Source organism: Cucumis melo, chromosome 1, assembly GCF_025177605.1.
Source record: "Cucumis melo cultivar AY chromosome 1, USDA_Cmelo_AY_1.0, whole genome shotgun sequence".
Taxonomy (NCBI): Eukaryota; Viridiplantae; Streptophyta; class Magnoliopsida; order Cucurbitales; family Cucurbitaceae; genus Cucumis; species Cucumis melo.
The window spans coordinates 36,316,643-36,335,716 of record NC_066857.1 but is presented as its reverse complement, the minus strand read 5'-3'; the positions used below and the strand labels follow the sequence as shown (position 1 = coordinate 36,335,716).

The 19,074-nt window shown below is 36.4% G+C and overlaps 3 long non-coding RNA genes across 4 annotated transcripts; all 3 read right to left on the bottom strand.

The window, feature by feature from the left end:
* Window positions 1-727: 727 nt before the first annotated feature.
* Window positions 728-5,439, bottom strand: LOC127151430 (uncharacterized). 2 transcript variants are annotated; one of them, XR_007824366.1, is made up of 2 exons: window positions 5,218-5,439; window positions 728-982 (listed from the first exon to the last, which is right to left on the bottom strand). It is a non-coding gene; the product is annotated as an uncharacterized LOC127151430 (long non-coding RNA). The 2 variants fall into 2 exon arrangements; XR_007824365.1 differs by lacking the exon at window positions 728-982 and adding an exon at window positions 4,348-4,593.
* A 7,283-nt stretch (window positions 5,440-12,722) lies between these two features.
* On the bottom strand, window positions 12,723-14,150 carry LOC127151432 (uncharacterized). The gene is made up of 2 exons (XR_007824369.1): window positions 13,603-14,150; window positions 12,723-12,976 (listed from the first exon to the last, which is right to left on the bottom strand). It is a non-coding gene; the product is annotated as an uncharacterized LOC127151432 (long non-coding RNA).
* Window positions 14,151-16,276: 2,126 nt separating this feature from the next.
* On the bottom strand, window positions 16,277-17,451 carry LOC127151436 (uncharacterized). The gene is made up of 2 exons (XR_007824380.1): window positions 17,230-17,451; window positions 16,277-16,602 (listed from the first exon to the last, which is right to left on the bottom strand). It is a non-coding gene; the product is annotated as an uncharacterized LOC127151436 (long non-coding RNA).
* Between the last annotated feature and the right edge of the window lie 1,623 nt (window positions 17,452-19,074).

Genomic DNA, 19,074 nt, shown 5'->3' with positions numbered 1-19,074 from the left:
TGTTTTGAAAGACAAATCGTTCATGACCCATCGAGACCAAAGAAGAAACATAAAGTTATCTTATCGAAATAACCTGTGAATTTTTTTTGATTAAAATGAATTATTTCTATCGTTCCCTTATTCTCTAATCATTCAAATTAATTATTTTCACACTTTCCCGGTTCATCTATAATATCTCCTAAAAAAAATGAAATTAAAATAGTTCATTTTTTTTAACAATAAATGGAGGGGGAATTGAAACTCAACTTTTTAAATTGAAAATAGAAATAAAACAAACTTTAGAGGTATCATTTTGATTGTTATATAGCTGTGTAGGTTTCGAGAACTTTTTAGGATTATTTTTTAAGAGAAATTAGTGAGCTAGGAGTAATGAGAGGGTGTTATGGGGTGTCCACCTGGTGAAAATGCTCGATGCATCCAACTGACCCATCCTATCTTTTAAAACCAAAACACTTATTTCAAATTAAGATTAATTTTTAGTTTAAGAATTATAAGGTGGACCGAGATTAGATTGTCAACCTTCAAACGGATAATTGGTGCCTTAGAAATATTTTCAAATCAACGAAATAAAATTTGTTTGTGAGATTATTAACCTTTATTCACCAATTCAACCACAAACACAAACACACACACAATCTATAGTAAAGCAAAAATTCTGGCAAAACACACTTAATTCTCGTATAGCATTAAAAGAGAGAAAGGGCTCTTTTTTACCCATTGCTCATAATTAACGACATGCAAAAACTTGAAACTTTATTTATATCAAAACAAAACATATGCTTAAATATGAAATAATAATCTTTTTAAACCAATGGTTTTAATTTTCACCACTTGATTTTTGTTTATTCATATATAGTATATCTTGGAAAGCCAATCCCTGTTCCCTTCTCCTCTCAGTATACTTCATCTTCTTTTCTTTAGCATCAGTTCTTCTTACACGTTTGATCACACCCATTCACACAACTTTCTACTTTGTCCACATCTGTCAGGTTTAGAAAGGAAAAGAAACAATTAAAGAACACATAATAGTCCATCGAAACTAGAGAAAGTTATTAAAGAAACGGACCAAATTTTAGTATGAATACTACTACTAATCTCTCGTTGATTGTGAGTTCGAGATACAAATTTTGTATATGAATACTACTTTAATTGAATGTTAGTCATGACAAGGATCATCTCTAATGACATTTCATGCTCAATAGCAAACATTGTCTTCCTCTATGAATTATTTTCATTACAACATGTTTGCCAGGAGTACTACTGCATAAAATTTAAAAGAAATATCAAAAAACACATTAACCTAAAACTCTTTTTTTTTTTTTTTTTGGAACAAAAGAGAAGATGATGTGAATTAGCTGTAGGTGGACCAGAATATCACAACTAGAATGTGACATTCATAGATATGTATAATCAAAAGAGCCATGTGAAAGGAACAATATTATAGAAGCCGGAAGAAGAAAAGAACCAAACAAGAGGTTACTTATATGTAATAGCATTTAGATTGAGACGTCAAAAGTCCAAAAACTTAAACGATTAAAATATATATTAGCTTCATCCAAAAATGTACAAGAATAAAATAGGTAATACAAGAGTACTAGAAATTAGCTCACTCAGGTTTTCTGGGGTGGAAACATTGCTGCAAAGAGAAAAGACACAACCAAGTTTACAAAATTTATGAAGATCAACCGCATGGTTGGTATCCGTAGGGGAATCCTTAAATGTAGATGTGGATTCTGCACCAAGTATGCTAAGAATAATCAAAAAAATTACAACTGATTTCATTTTTTTCTTAATTTCAATTTTCTTGTGGTTCAAAATTATGTATCGTTGAGCACTTGGTTCTATAGAAAATAAGATTGAAAAACCCTCTATATATATATAGAAAAAAAAACTCTTGGTTTAAACCACGAGCCTACAAATCGGATTGAGGAAGAAACGGTATTAATGACGATACTATCGGAAAACGAACGTATTACGATGACACGCTGCCACGCTTCCCTTCACCTCAAGTTTTTGGACAAATGTAATTTCCGCTTGTGGCTAAATGCACCTTACACGTTAAAACCCTACAAATGTGGACGATCCATTTGTAGTTTACCAATTTGCTATTTTGAAATTTTACTTCAACATGCCCTTAAATTATGTTTGACACTCCCAACGGATTTTTTAGTTCTAAATATAACAAATAGACACACACATATATATAGTGCTACATTAATGATAGACCTAGACCATATCAATTAATAAGATCATAGTATAATTGGTTACATTTAAAATTATTTTTCTTCAAAATATTACAACACGCTTCAGTTATTAAACCTAGAAGTGATCTCTATTCCAATTGTTTATTTATTTATTTTTCAGGATCATAACATATTTCTTCACCTAATTAGCTGAGTTATCAATCGACATAAAGAATTTTATTAGTATAAAACATATAGGTCAACTGACATGTGATATGTGTTAGCGATCATGAGGCTTACGATTTGAATCACTATATCCGCATCATATTTCTCTCCAATTACTAATTTAATATTAAATCAATTAGTATAAAAATAGAAAGTTGATGTCACAATTAGTATAAAAAGATATTATATTCGGACAAGGACTCGTGAACTCAAATAGACTACATAGTTTGGAGTAAGTTGAGAATCACCCACATTGAAAAGATAAAGAGAGATGTCACAACTTTTTTGAAGAAATGACGACGAACTATAGAATTACCAAAAACGTATGGAGAAATCGACACATTTGATATACGTAGTTTACGAACGAAGTGTTAGCTACATTTACGAGATAGAGAGAAAATCTATTATTAGAGAGAATGTTTTCTTAATACAAACGGTGCAAATGTTCTTTGTTGTTTGTAGCACCACATGACAAATTAAATTCAAGGCATTTCAACCATTTTTATTTGTTACAATTACCTTTCTTTCATTATTCAATTGATGTACGAAATGAAAAGTCAGTTCTTGTACTTATGATCTAATATTATGATTAAGTTAGAAATCAAGTACTTAAGCCTTTCAACGTTTGATTTTTGTAATACATTTTTCATTTTACTATAATTAATAATATTCACTCTTTTATATGAAATATGTTGGGTCATAAACAATAAAACAAATATTTTAGTTCTTTAATAATTTATTGTTTTTCACGTCATTTTTCCATCCATTTTAATATTTCATTTTAGAAAGAATATCTCATAGCTTTTTTAAAGAAAACAATTTAAAAATTCAGAGTTAAAATAATTGGAACAAGGAATAAAGTTATTTAAAAAAAAAAAAAAACTAGGAATCAAAAGCCATGCATAATCCTTCGTGAGTATTATTATTATTATTATTAATTTCCTTTTCTCTTAGGGTGAAGGACACCCTAAAACCTATAATTACTTGAAGGATATGTTTTTCTTTGAAATATGTGAAGATTTGAATGGATACAGATGATTTAAAAATATATGGTTTTTCCTTATCAATAAAAAAACATAAAAATTATAGCTCCCTTAATTCTTTCCTCTTCATTTTTTTCTCATTTATATACAATTACTCACACGCTACAGTATTCTGTTATGTAATCTTGTTGAAACACAATGCATTCAAGAGATGTTAAATAACTTTTTTTTGTTTTGGAAGACAAATCGTTCATGACACCTCGAGACCAAAGAAGAAACATAAAGTTATCTTATCGAAATAACCTGTGAATTTTTTTGGATTAAAATGAATTATTTCTATCCTTACCTTATTCTCTAATCATTCAAATTAATTATTTTCACACTTTCCCTGTTCATCTATAATATTTTCTTCAAAAAAAATGAAATTAAAATAGTTCATTTTTTTTAACAATAAATGGAGGGGGAACTGAAACTCAACTTTTTAAATTGAAAATAGAAATAAAACAAACTTTAGAGGTATCATTTTGATTGTTATATAGCTGTGTAGGTTTCGAGAACTTTTTAGGATTATTTTTTAAGGGAAATTAGTGAGCTAGGAGTAATGAGAGGGTGTTATGGGGTGTCCAACCTAGTGAAAATGCTCGATGCATCCAACTGACCCATCCTATCTTTTAAAACCAAAATACTTATTTCAAATTAAGATTAATTTTTAGTTTAACAATTATAAGGTGGACGAAGATTAGATCGTCCACCTTCAAACAGATAATTGGTGCCTTAGAAATATTTTCAAATCAACGAAATAAAATTTGTTTGTGAGATTATTAACCTTTATTCACCAATTCAACCACAAACGCGCACACACACACACACAATCTATAGTAAAGCAAAAATTTTGGCAAAACACACTAAATTCTCGTATAGCATTAAAAGAGAGAGAGGGCTCTTTTTTAACGATATGCAAAAACTTGAAACTTTATTTATATCAAAACAAAACATATGCTTAAATATGAAATAATAATCTTTTTAAACCAATGGTTTTAATTTTCACCACTTGATTTTTGTTTATTCATATATAGTATATCTTGGAAAGCCAATCCCTGTTCCCTTCTCCTCTCAGTATACTTCATCTTCTTTTCTTTAGCATCAGTTCTTCTTACACGTTTGATCACACCCATTCACACAACTTTCTACTTTGTCCACATCTGTCAGGTTTAGAAAGGAAAAGAAACAATTAAAGAACACATAATAGTCCATCGAAACTAGAGAAAGTTATTAAAGAAACGGACCAAATTTTAGTATGAATACTACTACTAATCTCTCGTTGATTGTGAGTTCGAGATACAAATTTTGTATATGAATACTACTCTAATTGAATGTTAGTCATGACAAGGATCATCTCCAATGACATTTCATGCTCAATAGCAAACATTGTCTTCCTCTATGAATTATTTTCATTACAACATGTTTGCCAGGAGTACTACTGCATAAAATTTAAAAGAAATATCAAAAAACACATTAACCTAAAACTCTTTTTTTTTTTGTGGAACAAAAGAGAAGATGATGTGAATTAGCTGTAGGTGGACCAGAATATCACAACTAGAATGTGACATTCATAGATATGTATAATCAAAAGAGCCATGTGAAAGGAACAATATTATAGAAGCCGGAAGAAGAAAAGAACCAAACAAGAGGTTACTTATATGTAATAGCATTTAGATTGAGGCGTCAAAAGTCCAAAAACTTAAACGATTAAAATATATATTAGCTTCATCCAAAAATGTACAAGAATAAAATAGGTAATACAAGAGTACTAGAAATTAGCTCACTTAGGTTTTCTGGGGTGGAAACATTGCTGCAAAGAGAAAAGACACAACCAAGTTTACAAAATTTATGAAGATCAACCGCATGGTTGGTATCCGTAGGGGAATCCTTAAATGTAGATGTGGATTCTGCACCAAGTATGCTAAGAATAATAAAAAAAATTACAACTGATTTCATTTTTTTCTTAATTTCAATTTTCTTGTGGTTCAAAATTATGTATCGTTGAGCACTTGGTTCTATAGAAAATAAGATGGAAAAACCCTCTATATATATATAGAAAAAAAAAACTCTTGGTTTAAACGATGACCCTACAAATCGGATTGAGGAAGAAACGGTATTAATGACGATACTATCGGAAAACGAATGTAACGCCCCGAAAATTCGAGGTAAAATTTTCTCGTTTTATGTAAATTTTTTTCGGAAATCTAAAATGTTGGTGTAAATTGATATAATAATAATATAATATTTATTATATTATTATTATTATTATTATTTATTTTATTTATTATAATATTAATATTATAATTATTATTATTATTTAATAATATAGTAATATTATTATTTTAAAACAATAACAATATTATTATCTAATGTTAAATTTATTTTTATTATTTAATATTAATATTACTATATATTATTATTGTTACCTTATATTATTATTATTATTTTATATTTATTAAAAGTATATATATATATATAATAAATTTTTTTTTAAAAAACCCTAAGAGAGCGCGCGCGACACAGACCGCTCCCCTTCATTTCCGTTTTCTTCTCCACCGCCTTCACGAAGCGCCGCCGCCATCTCTTCCTCTTCATTCTCTTCTCCTTCCGACCGTTTCCGCCACCATCTCTCTTCCTCTCCGTCTCCGTCCGTGTGGTAGTCGTCCGCCTTCGTCTCCGTCGTCGGAATCTCACCGCCGCGGCTTCCTACCATTTCGGGTCTCCTCTCGGGTTCAAACAACCGAACGTCGCCGTGCGTCCTTCGTCCGACCATATCCGCCGTCGCCCTCCGCCGCGTGGAAGTAGGGCCAGTCGTCGCACAAGCTGCGGATCATCCCGGTCGTCGAACGCCGAAATCCGTCGCTCGTGGTTGCTCCGGTTTCAATCGAACCCGACCCGAATCGCGAATCCAAGCCGACCCGAACCGGAGACCGAGCTAAGCTGCGCCACGAGCCGCGCCACAAGCCGCGCCACGAGTTGAGCCACGAGCCGAATTAAGCCGAAGACCAAGCCGAGCCGAGTTGAGTAGAGTCGAGCCGCGAGCCGAGTTGAGCCGAGCCGAGGCCAAGCCGAGCCGAGCCGAGAGTGAGTCGAGCCGAGGGTGAGCCGAGCCGAGGGTGATCCGAGCCGAGCCGAGCTCCCTGTTCACCGAGCCACCTAAGCGTTCCTTCCTCCACTCCGGGTCACGGTGAGTTTTCGGTAAGGATTGTTTTCGATGAATTCCCTAATGTTGCTACATCCGATTCGAGTTTGAATATTGGAATAAGATATGGCCCTACTTTTCTCCCTTGAAGGTAGTAAGGAGTTGACGCTTAAGTTCTCGGGTCCCGCGGCAGGCTTGTTTGGAGATAGCTTTCCTTTCCTTGGGTAAGTCAACGGGTGTCGTTTCGGACCTTTTAAAACGACTTCTACTAGAGTCATCAACTAAAACCTTTGTGTTTTCGTTTAGGTTGATCCGTTGAGCGTGGATTCGATCGAGGGGCATAACCGAGTTTCAGGTAAGGGTTTTCCTACTACTGGACCTCGGATCGAGGCTGAAAACGTGGAAATCCACAGGGGATTACACGTTAGTGACTGTACTGAATAAATGTATGTGTGTTGACTGTTAAGCACTGTTATTATATTTTGTCTGATGTAAAGGTACTGTGACTGCTAATTGTAGATTGGGATTTTATGTGATGGACCTTGAAGTCACGGTTCAGTATGTAGTAATCATTGGTCTGGATGTTGATCATGGAGTTTGGACGGGGAAGGACAGTGAGTCCGGTTTTGGTTGGTTAGTTGATTGGGTCTAGGGTCTTCCCTAATGGTGTGCGAATTGGTGATGCGTTTAGCAACTGAGGGTGTAGTTGTTTAAACCTATACTATCTGACTGACAAAGCCTATGGCGGAATTGCAATATGAATGCCGTTGGGGTGTGACTGTTGTAGACGGTTTAGTATGGACTGAGGGGTAACGGTTAGCTTCATCTATGGGGTAGTGTGGCTTACGGATATGTGCATCCTTCGGGAGCACTAGACTGATGTGTGCATCCTTCGGGAGCACTAGACTGATATGTGCATCCTTCGGGAGCACTAGACTGATATGTGCATCCTTCGAGAGCACTAGACTGATGCGTGCATCCTTCGGGAGCACTAGACGGATATGTGCATCCTTCGGGAGCACTAGACTGATGGGTGCATCCTTCGGGAGCACTAGACTGATATGTGCATCCTTCGAGAGCACTAGACTGATGCGTGCATCCTTCGGGAGCACTAGACTGATATGTGCATCCTTCGGGAGCACTAGACTGATGCGTGCATCCTTCGGGAGCACTAGACTGATCTGTGCATCCTTCGGGAGCACTAGACTGATGTGTGCATCCTTCGGGAGCACTAGACTGATCTGTGCGTTCTACGGAACCACTAGATTGTTATGTAGGGTACCCCCGAATAGGAAGTTAACTGTTGTCCCCTAACGGGCCCAGTAGTGGGTCCCTTACTGGGTATGTTTATACTCACCCTTTTCTCTTCTTTAACTTTTCAGGTAAGGGCACAGGGAGGGGCAGACCGACGAGAGGCAGGAAGGACGCGTGAAGGCCATATGGACGCATCTGGTTTTCTTATCGCTTCCGCTATGTATTTTGTCAGAATATTTGACTTGTGATTTTGAACTGATGACTTGAGTTTTTATTTGAGACTTTTTATGATTGATTTAAAATAGGGCCCGAAACTGTCTTTTTGTAATGTTTCTAATGCTTTTAATGAATCGTAACTGGTCCGTTTTAAATTTTATGTTGAATGGTCGAGTTTTGGTATTTGGTAGTGACCTCAGCTTAGTCCGGAAAGTTGGGTCGTTACAGTTGGTATCAGAGCCTAAGTTTTAGGTTCTGTAGACTGGCTTATAATGTGAGTCTGTGTTTTGTGTCCTTATGGCTGAAACGATCCTTGCCGCTCGTCAGGTACGCTCCCATGAAAGTATACGTATAACTCTACATGCATTACCTTACCTAAGTTAAACTGCAAATTCAATTACCATTTATGACTAAAGGGATCGTTGGTGGTTGTTAGGGAAATGCCGCCAAGGAGAGGTGCACGTAGGGGTGGCCGAGGAGGCCGAGGAAGGGGAGCAGAATGCGTTCAGCCTGAGGTGCAGCCTTTAGCCCAAGCCCCTGACCCGGCTGCGCCAGTTACTCATGCGGACCTAGCCGCCATGGAGCAGAGGTTTAGAGATTTGATTATGCAGATGCAGGAGCAGCAGAAGCCTGCCTCGCCAGCTTCAGCGCCAGCTCCAGCACCAGCTCCTGCTCCAGTTCCGGCTCCAGTACCAGTTGCGCCCCAGTTTGTGCCGGATCAGTTGTCAGCAGAGGCTAAGCACCTGAGGGATTTTAGGAAGTATAATCCCACGACGTTCGATGGGTCTTTGGAGGACCCCACCAGGGCTCAGCTGTGGTTATCGTCCTTGGAGACCATATTCCGTTACATGAAATGCCCTGAGGATCAGAAAGTTCAGTGTGCTATTTTTATGTTGACTGACAGAGGTACTGCATGGTGGGAGACTACAGAGAGAATGCTAGGTGGTGATGTGAGTCAGATCACGTGGCAACAGTTTAAGGAGAGTTTCTATGCGAAATTCTTCTCTGCTAGTTTGAGAGATGCCAAGCGGCAGGAGTTCCTGAACTTAGAGCAGGGTGACATGACAGTGGAGCAGTATGATGCGGAGTTTGACATGTTATCCCGCTTCGCTTCCGAGATGATAGCGACCGAGGCGGCCAGAGCTGATAAGTTTGTTAGAGGCCTCCGACTGGACATTCAGGGTTTGGTCCGAGCTTTCCGACCCGCTACTCATGCCGATGCACTGCGCCTGGCAGTGGATCTTAGTTTACAAGAGAGGGCTAACTCGTCTAAGACCGCTGGTAGAGGTTCAACATCGGGACAGAAGAGGAAGGCTGAGCAGCAGCCTGTTCCAGTGCCACAGCGGAACTTCAAGTCAGGTGGCGAGTTTCGCCGCTTCCAGCAGAAACCTTTTGAGGTAGGGGAAGCTGCTAGAGGGAAGCCGTTGTGTACCACTTGTGGAAAGCACCATCTGGGCCGTTGCTTATTCGGGACCAGGACTTGCTTTAAGTGTAGGCAAGAGGGTCATACAGCTGATAGATGCCCGTTGAGACTTACGGGGAACGCGCAGAATCAGGGAGCAGGTGCTCCACATCAGGGTAGGGTATTTGCTACCAACAAGACTGAGGCTGAGAGGGCAGGCACGGTGGTGACAGGTACGCTTCCAATATTGGGGCATTACGCCTTAGTTTTGTTTGATTCGGGATCGTCACATTCTTTTATCTCTTCCGCTTTTGTGTTGCATGCCCGCTTAGAGGTAGAGCCCTTACACCATGTTCTATCAGTATCTACTCCTTCCGGGGAGTGTATGTTGTCGAAGGAAAAGGTGAAAGCATGCCAGATTGAGATAGCAGGCCATGTGGTTGAAGTAACGCTGTTAGTCCTGGATATGCTCGACTTTGATGTAATCCTGGGTATGGATTGGTTGGCCGCTAACCACGCCAGCATAGATTGTTCACGTAAGGAGGTAACGTTTAGCCCTCCCTCGATGGCCAGTTTTAAATTTAAGGGAGGAGAGTCAAGGTCGTTGCCTCAGGTAATCTCAGCCATCAGGGCCAGTAAACTGCTCAATCAGGGTACTTGGGGTATCTTAGCGAGTGTGGTGGATACTAGAGAGGTCGATGTATCCCTGTCGTCAGAACCGGTGGTGAGGGACTATCCGGATGTCTTTCCTGAAGAACTTCCGGGGTTACCTCCGCACAGAGAGGTTGAGTTTGCCACAGAGTTGGAGCCGGGCACGGTTCCTATATCCAGAGCCCCTTACAGAATGGCCCCCGCAGAACTGAAAGAACTGAAGGTACAGTTACAGGAATTTCTTGATAAGGGATTCATTCGACCGAGCGTGTCACCTTGGGGTGCGCCAATTTTATTTGTTAAGAAGAAGGATGGATCGATGCGTCTATGCATTGACTATAGGGAGTTGAACAAGGTAACCGTAAAGAACAGATATCCCTTGCCCAGGATCGACGATCTATTTGACCAGTTACAGGGAGCCACAGTGTTCTCTAAGATTGATCTTTGGTCGGGATACCATCAGCTGAGGATTAAGGATGGGGATGTACCGAAGACAGCATTTCGTTCCAGATATGGACACTACGAGTTTATTGTGATGTCTTTTGGTTTGACGAATGCTCCGGCAGTGTTTATGGACTTGATGAACAGAGTGTTTAGGGAGTTCCTAGATACTTTTGTGATCGTGTTTATCGACGATATCTTGATATACTCCAAGACGGAGGCCGAACATGAGGAGCATTTACGTATAGTTCTGGAAACACTTCGGGATAATAAGTTGTATGCAAAGTTCTCGAAATGCGAGTTTTGGCTGAAGCAGGTGTCTTTTCTGGGCCACGTGGTTTCTAAGGCTGGAGTCTCTGTGGATCCAGCTAAGATAGAGGCAGTCATCGGTTGGACCCGACCTTCCACAGTCAGTGAGGTTCGTAGCTTTCTGGGTTTAGTGGGTTATTATCGACGGTTTGTGGAGAACTTTTCTCGTATAGCTACTCCTCTCACTCAGTTGACCAGGAAAGGAGCTCCTTTTGTTTGGAGCAAGGCATGTGAGGACAGTTTCCAGAACCTTAAACAGAAGCTAGTTACCGCACCAGTTCTTACTGTACCTGATGGTTCTGGCAGTTTTGTGATTTATAGTGATGCTTCCAAGAAGGGTTTGGGTTGTGTTTTGAGCCGAGCCGAGCCGAGCTCCCTGTTCACCGAGCCACCTAAGCGTTCCTTCCTCCACTCCGGGTCACGGTGAGTTTTCGGTAAGGATTGTTTTCGATGAATTCCCTAATGTTGCTACTTCCGATTCGAGTTTGAATATTGGAATAAGATATGGCCCTACTTTTCTCCCTTGAAGGTAGTAAGGAGTTGACGCTTAAGTTCTCGGGTCCCGCGGCAGGCTTGTTTGGAGATAGCTTTCCTTTCCTTGGGTAAGTCAACGGGTGTCGTTTCGGACCTTTTAAAACGACTTCTACTAGAGTCATCAACTAAAACCTTTGTGTTTTCGTTTAGGTTGATCCGTTGAGCGTGGATTCGATCGAGGGGCATAACCGAGTTTCAGGTAAGGGTTTTCCTACTACTGGACCTCGGATCGAGGCTGAAAACGTGGAAATCCACAGGGGATTACACGTTAGTGACTGTACTGAATAAATGTATGTGTGTTGACTGTTAAGCACTGTTATTATATTTTGTCTGATGTAAAGGTACTGTGACTGCTAATTGTAGATTGGGATTTTATGTGATGGACCTTGAAGTCACGGTTCAGTATGTAGTAATCATTGGTCTGGATGTTGATCATGGAGTTTGGACGGGGAAGGACAGTGAGTCCGGTTTTGGTTGGTTAGTTGATTGGGTCTAGGGTCTTCCCTAATGGTGTGCGAATTGGTGATGCGTTTAGCAACTGAGGGTGTAGTTGTTTAAACCTATACTATCTGACTGACAAAGCCTATGGCGGAATTGCAATATGAATGCCGTTGGGGTGTGACTGTTGTAGACGGTTTAGTATGGACTGAGGGGTAACGGTTAGCTTCATCTATGGGGTAGTGTGGCTTACGGATATGTGCATCCTTCGGGAGCACTAGACTGATATGTGCATCCTTCGGGAGCACTAGACTAATCTGTGCATCCTTCGAGAGCACTAGACTGATGCGTGCACCCTTCGGGAGCACTAGACTGATATGTGCATCCTTCGGGAGCACTAGACTGATGTGTGCATCCTTCGGGAGCACTAGACTGATATGTGCGTTCTACGGAACCACTAGACTGTTATGTAGGGTACCCCCGAATAGGAAGTTAACTGTTGTCCCCTAACGGGCCCAGTAGTGGGTCCCTTACTTGGTATGTTTATACTCACCCTTTTCTCTTCTTTAACTTTTCAGGTAAGGGCACAGCGAGGGGCAGACCGACGAGAGGCAGGAAGGACGCGTGAAGGCCATATGGACGCGTCTGGTTTTCTTATCGCTTCCGCTATGTATTTTGTCAGAATATTTGACTTGTGATTTTGAACTGATGACTTGAGTTTTTATTTGAGACTTTTTATGATTGATTTAAAATAGGGCCCGAAACTGTCTTTTTGTAATGTTTCTAATGCTTTTAATGAATCGTAACTGGTCCGTTTTAAATTTTATGTTGAATGGTCGAGTTTTGGTATTTGGTAGTGACCTCAGCTTAGTCCGGAAAGTTGGGTCGTTACAACGAACGTATTACGACATGCAAAAACTTGAAACTTTATTTATATCAAAACAAAACATATGCTTAAATATGAAATAATAATCTTTTTAAACCAATGGTTTTAATTTTCATCACTTGATTTTTGTTTATTCATATATAGTATATCTTGGAAAGCCAATCCCTGTTCCCTTCTCCTCTCAGTATACTTCATCTTCTTTTCTTTAGCATCAGTTCTTCTTACACGTTTGATCACACCCATTCACACAACTTTCTACTTTGTCCACATCTGTCAGGTTTAGAAAGAAAAAGAAACAATTAAAGAAAACATAATAGTTCATCAAAACTAGAGAAAGTTATTAAAGAAACGGACCAAATTTTAGTATGAATACTACAACAAATCTCTCGTTGATTGTGAGTTCGAGATACAAATTTTGTATATGAATACTACTCTAATTCAATGTTAGTCATGACAAGGATCATCTCTAATGACATTTCATGCTCAATAGCAAACATTGTCTTCCTCTATGAATTATTTTCATTACAACATGTTTGCCAGCAGTACTACTGCATAAAATTTAAAAGAAATATCAAAAAACACATTAACCTGGAACTCTTTTTTTTTTTTTTTGGAACAAAAGAGAAGATGATGTGAATTAGCTGTAGGTGGACCAGAATATCACAACTAGAATGTGACATTCATAGATAAGTATAATCAAAAGAGCCATGTGAAAGGAACAATATTATAGAAGCCGGAAGAAGAAAAGAACCAAACAAGAGGTTACTTATATGTAATAGCATTTAGATTGAGACGTCAAAAGTCCAAAAACTTAAACGATTAAAATATATATTAGCTTCATCCAAAAATGTACAAGAATAAAATAGGTAATACAAGAGTACTAGAAATTAGCTCACTCAGGTTTTCTGGGGTGGAAACATTGCTGCAAAGAGAAAAGACACAACCAAGTTTACAAAATTTATGAAGATCAACCGCATGGTTGGTATCCGTAGGGGAATCCTTAAATGTAGATGTGGATTCTGCACCAAGTATGCTAAGAATAATCAAAAAAATTACAACTGATTTCATTTTTTTCTTAATTTCAATTTTCTTGTGGTTCAAAATTATGTATCGTTGAGCACTTGGTTCTATAGAAAATAAGATTGAAAAACCCTCTATATATATATAGAAAAAAAAACTCTTGGTTTAAACAACGACCCTACAAATCGGATTGAGGAAGAAACGGTATTCATGACGATACTATCGGAAAACGAACGTATTACGATGACACGCTGCCACGCTTCCCTTCACCTCAAGTTTTTGGACAGATGTAATTTCCGCTTGTGGCTAAATCCACCTTACACGTTAAAACCCTACAAATGTGGACGATCCATTTGTAGTTTACCAATTTGCTATTTTGAAAATTTACTTCAACATGCCCTTATATTATGTTTGACACTCCCAACGGATTTTTTAGTTCTAAATATAACAAATAGACACACACATATATAGTGCTACATCAATGATTGACCTAGACCATATCAATTAATAAGATCATAGTATCATTTGTTACATTTATATTTATTTTTCTTCAAAATATTACAACACGCTTAAGTTATTAAACCTAGAAGTGATCTCTATTCCAATTGTTTATTTATTTATTTTTCAGGATCATAACATATTTCTTCACCTAATTAGCTGAGTTATCAATCGACATAAAGAATTTTATTAGTATAAAACATATAGGTCAACTGACATGTGATATGTGTTAGCGATCATGAGGCTTACGATTTGAATCACTATATCCGCATCATATTTCTCTCCAATTACTAATTTAATATTAAATCAATTAGTATAAAAATAGAAAGTTGATGTCACAATTAGTATAAAAAGATATTATATTCGGACAAGGACTCGTGAACTCAAATAGACTACATAGTTTGGAGTAAGTTGAGAATCACCCACATTGAAAAGATAAAGAAAGATGTCACAACTTTTGTTGAAGAAATCGACGACGAACTATAGAATTACCAAAAACGTATGGAGAAATCGACACATTTGATATACGTAGTTTACGAACGAAGTGTTAGCTACATTTACGAGATAGAGAGAAAATCTATTATTAGAGAGAATGTTTTCTTAATACAAACGGTGCAAATGTTCTTTGTTGTTTGTAGCACCACATGACAAATTAAATTCAAGGCATTTCAACCATTTTTATTAGTTACAATTACCTTTCTTTCATTATTCAATTGATGTACGAAATGAAAAGTCAGTTCTTGTACTTATGATCTAATATTATGATTAAGTTAGAAATCAAGTACTTAAGCCTTTCAACGTTTGATTTTTGTAATACATTTTTCATTTTACTATAATTAATAATATTCACTCTTTTATATGAAATATGTTGGGTCATAAACAATAAAACAAATATTTTAGTACTTTAATAATTTATTGTTTTTGCACTTCATTTTTCCATCCATTTTAATATTTCATTTTAGAAAGAGTATCTCATAGCTTTTTTAAAGAAAACAATTTAAAAATTCAGAGTTAAAATAATTGGAACAAGGAATAAAGTTATTTAAAAAAAAAAAACTAAGAATCAAAAGCCATGCATAATCCTTCGTGAGTATTATTATTATTATTATTATTATTATTATTTCCTTTTCTCTTTGGGTGAAGGACACCCTAAAACCTATAATTACTTGAAGGATATGTTTTTCTTTGAAATAAGTGAAGATTTGAATGGATACAGATGATTTAAAAATATATGGTTTTTCCTTATCAATAAAAAAACATAAAAAATTATAGCTCCCTTAATTCTTTCCTCTTCATTTTTTTCTCATTTATATACAATTACTCACACGCTACAGTATTCTATTAAGTAATCTTGTTGAAACACGTTGCATTCAAGAGATGCTAAATAACTTTTTTTGTTTAGGAAGACAAATCGTTCATGACCCATCGAGACCAAAGAAGAAACATAAAGTTATCTTATCGAAATAACCTGTGAATTTTTTTTTGATTAAAATGAATTATTTCTATCGTTCCCTTATTTTCTAATCATTCAAATTAATTATTTTCACACTTTCCCGGTTCATCTATAATATCTTCTAAAAAAAATGAAATTAAAATAGTTCATTTTTGTTAACAATAAATGGAGGGGGAATTGAAACTCAACTTTTTAAATTGAAAATAGAAATAAAACAAACTTTAGAGGTATCATTTTGATTGTTATATAGCTGTGTAGGTTTCGAGAACTTTTTAGGATTATTTTTTAAGAGAAATTAGTGAGCTAGGAGTAATGAGAGGGTGTTATGGGGTGTCCACGTAGTGAAAATGCTCGATGCATCCAACTGACCCATCCTATCTTTTAAAACCAAAACACTTATTTCAAATTAAGATTAATTTTTAGTTTAACAATTATAAGGTGGACCGAGATTAGATCGTCAACCTTCAAACGGATAATTGGTGCCTTAGAAATATTTTCAAATCAACGAAATAAAATTTGTTTGTGAGATTATTAACCTTTATTCACCAATTCAACCACAAACACACACACACACACAATCTATAGTAAAGCAAAAATTCTGGCAAAACACTCTTAATTCTCGTATAGCATTAAAAGAGAGAAAGGGCTCCTTTTTACCCATTGCTCATAATTAACGACATGCAAAAACTTAAAACTTTATTTATATCGAAACAAAATATATGCTTAAATATGAAATAATAATCTTTTTAAACCAATGGTTTTAATTTTCATCACATGATTTTTGTTTATTCATATATAGTATATCTTGGAAAGCCAATCCCTGTTCCCTTCTCCTCTCAGTATACTTCATCTTCTTTTCTTTAGCATCAGTTCTTCTTACACGTTTGATCACACCCATTCACACAACTTTCTACTTTGTCCACATCTGTCAGGTTTAGAAAGGAAAAGAAACAATTAAAGAACACATAATAGTCCATCGAAACTAGAGAAAGTTATTAAAGAAACGGACCAAATTTTAGTATGAATACTACTACTAATCTCTCGTTGATTGTGAGTTCGAGATACAAATTTTGTATATGAATACTACTGTAATTGAATGTTAGTCATGACAAGGATCATCTCTAATGACATTTCATGCTCAATAGCAAACATTGTCTTCCTCTATGAATTATTTTCATTACAACATGTTTGCCAGGAGTACTACTGCATAAAATTTAAAAGAAATATCAAAAAACACATTAACCTAAAACTCTTTTTTTTTTTTTTTTGGAACAAAAGAGAAGATGATGTGAATGAGCTGTAAGTGGACCAGAATATCACAACTAGAATGTGACATTCATAGATAAGTATAATCAAAAGAGCCATGTGAAAGGAACAATATTATAGAAGCCGGAAGAAGAAAAGAACCAAACAAGAGGTTACTTATATGTAATAGCATTTAGATTGAGACGTCAAAAGTCCAAAAACTTAAACGATTAAAATATATATTAGCTTCATCCAAAAATGTACAAGAATAAAATAGGTAATACAAGAGTACTAGAAATTAGCTCACTCAGGTTTTCTGGGGTGGAAACCTTGCTGCAAAGAGAAAAGACACAACCAAGTTTACAAAATTTATGAAGATCAACCGCATGGTTGGTATCCGTAGGGGAATCCTTAAATGTAGATGTGGATTCTGCACCAAGTATGCTAAGAATAATCAAAAAAATTACAACTGATTTCATTTTTTTCTTAATTTCAATTTTCTTGTGGTTCAAAATTATGTATCGTTGAGCACTTGGTTCTATAGAAAATAAGATTGAAAAACCCTCTATATATATATATATAGAAAAAAAAACTCTTGGTTTAAACAACGACCCTACAAATCGGATTGAGGAAGAAACGGTATTCATGACGATACTATCGGAAAACGAACGTATTACGATGACACGCTGCCACGCTTCCCTTCACCTCAAGTTTTTGGACAAATGTAATTTCCGCTTGTGGCTAAATCCACCTTACACGTTAAAACCCTACAAATGTGGACGATCCATTTGTAGTTTACCAATTTGCTATTTTGAAAATTTACTTCAACATGCCCTTATATTATGTTTGACACTCCCAACGGATTTTTTAGTTCTAAATATAACAAATAGACACACACATATATATAGTGCTACATCAATGATAGACCTAGACCATATCAATTAATAAGATCATAGTATCATTTGTTACATTTATATTTATTTTTCTTCAAAATATTACAACACGCTTAAGTTATTAAACCTAGAAGTGATCTCTATTCCAATTGTTTATTTATTTATTTTTCAGGATCATAACATATTTCTTCACCTAATTAGCTGAGTTATCAATCGACATAAAGAATTTTATTAGTATAAAACATATAGGTCAACTGACATGTGATATGTGTTAGCGATCATGAGGCTTACGATTTGAATCACTATATCCGCATCATATTTCTCTCCAATTACTAATTTAATATTAAATCAATTAGTATAAAAATAGAAAGTTGATGTCACAATTAGTATAAAAAGATATTATATTCGGACAAGGACTCGTGAACTCAAATAGACTACATAGTTTGGAGTAAGTTGAGTGTAACGCCCCGAAAATTTAAGGTAAAATTTTTCTCGTTTTATGAAAAATGCAAGTTGATATAATAATAATATAATAGTAATTATATTATTATTATTAATGATTATTTTATTGGTTATAATATTAATATTATAAATATTATTATTATTAATATTTATTTAATTGTTATAATATTAATATTATATATTATTATTATAAATTAATATTACAGAAATATTTTTATTTATAAAACAATAAAATAAATTATTTATTTATTTAATATTAATATTATTAATATATCATTATTATTACTTTATTATTATCATTATTATTTATATTTAATATATATCATTATTTAAGTTTTAAATTATTAATATTATAAATTATTAAGAATTATATTTATATATATATATATATATAACAATTTTTTTTTTAAAACCCTACCTCGCGCGCCGCCTAACCCCCCCCCCCCCCTCGAAATTTCTTTTCTCTCCCGCCGCCGCCCATCCATTTCCTTCTTCTTCTTCTCCCTTCCTCGCCCGTCACCGCCAGCCATCTCTCCCTTCGTTTTCTCCTTCTCCTTCGTGCTCTTCTCCATCTCAGCCACCATCACCCATCGTCTCCATCTCCGTCGGCGTGTGTAGGTTCACCGGTCGTCGTCCGCCGCGGCTCCCCATCCATTTCCGATTTCCTTCTCGGCCTCACACAACGGCAGATCTGCCGCCGCTCATCGCCGCTCCACGAAACAGCCAGCTCCGTTCCTCGTGCTTCGTCCGCGAAGCGCCGCCGCCGTTGTTCGCCGGAAGAAAGGATCACCGAAACC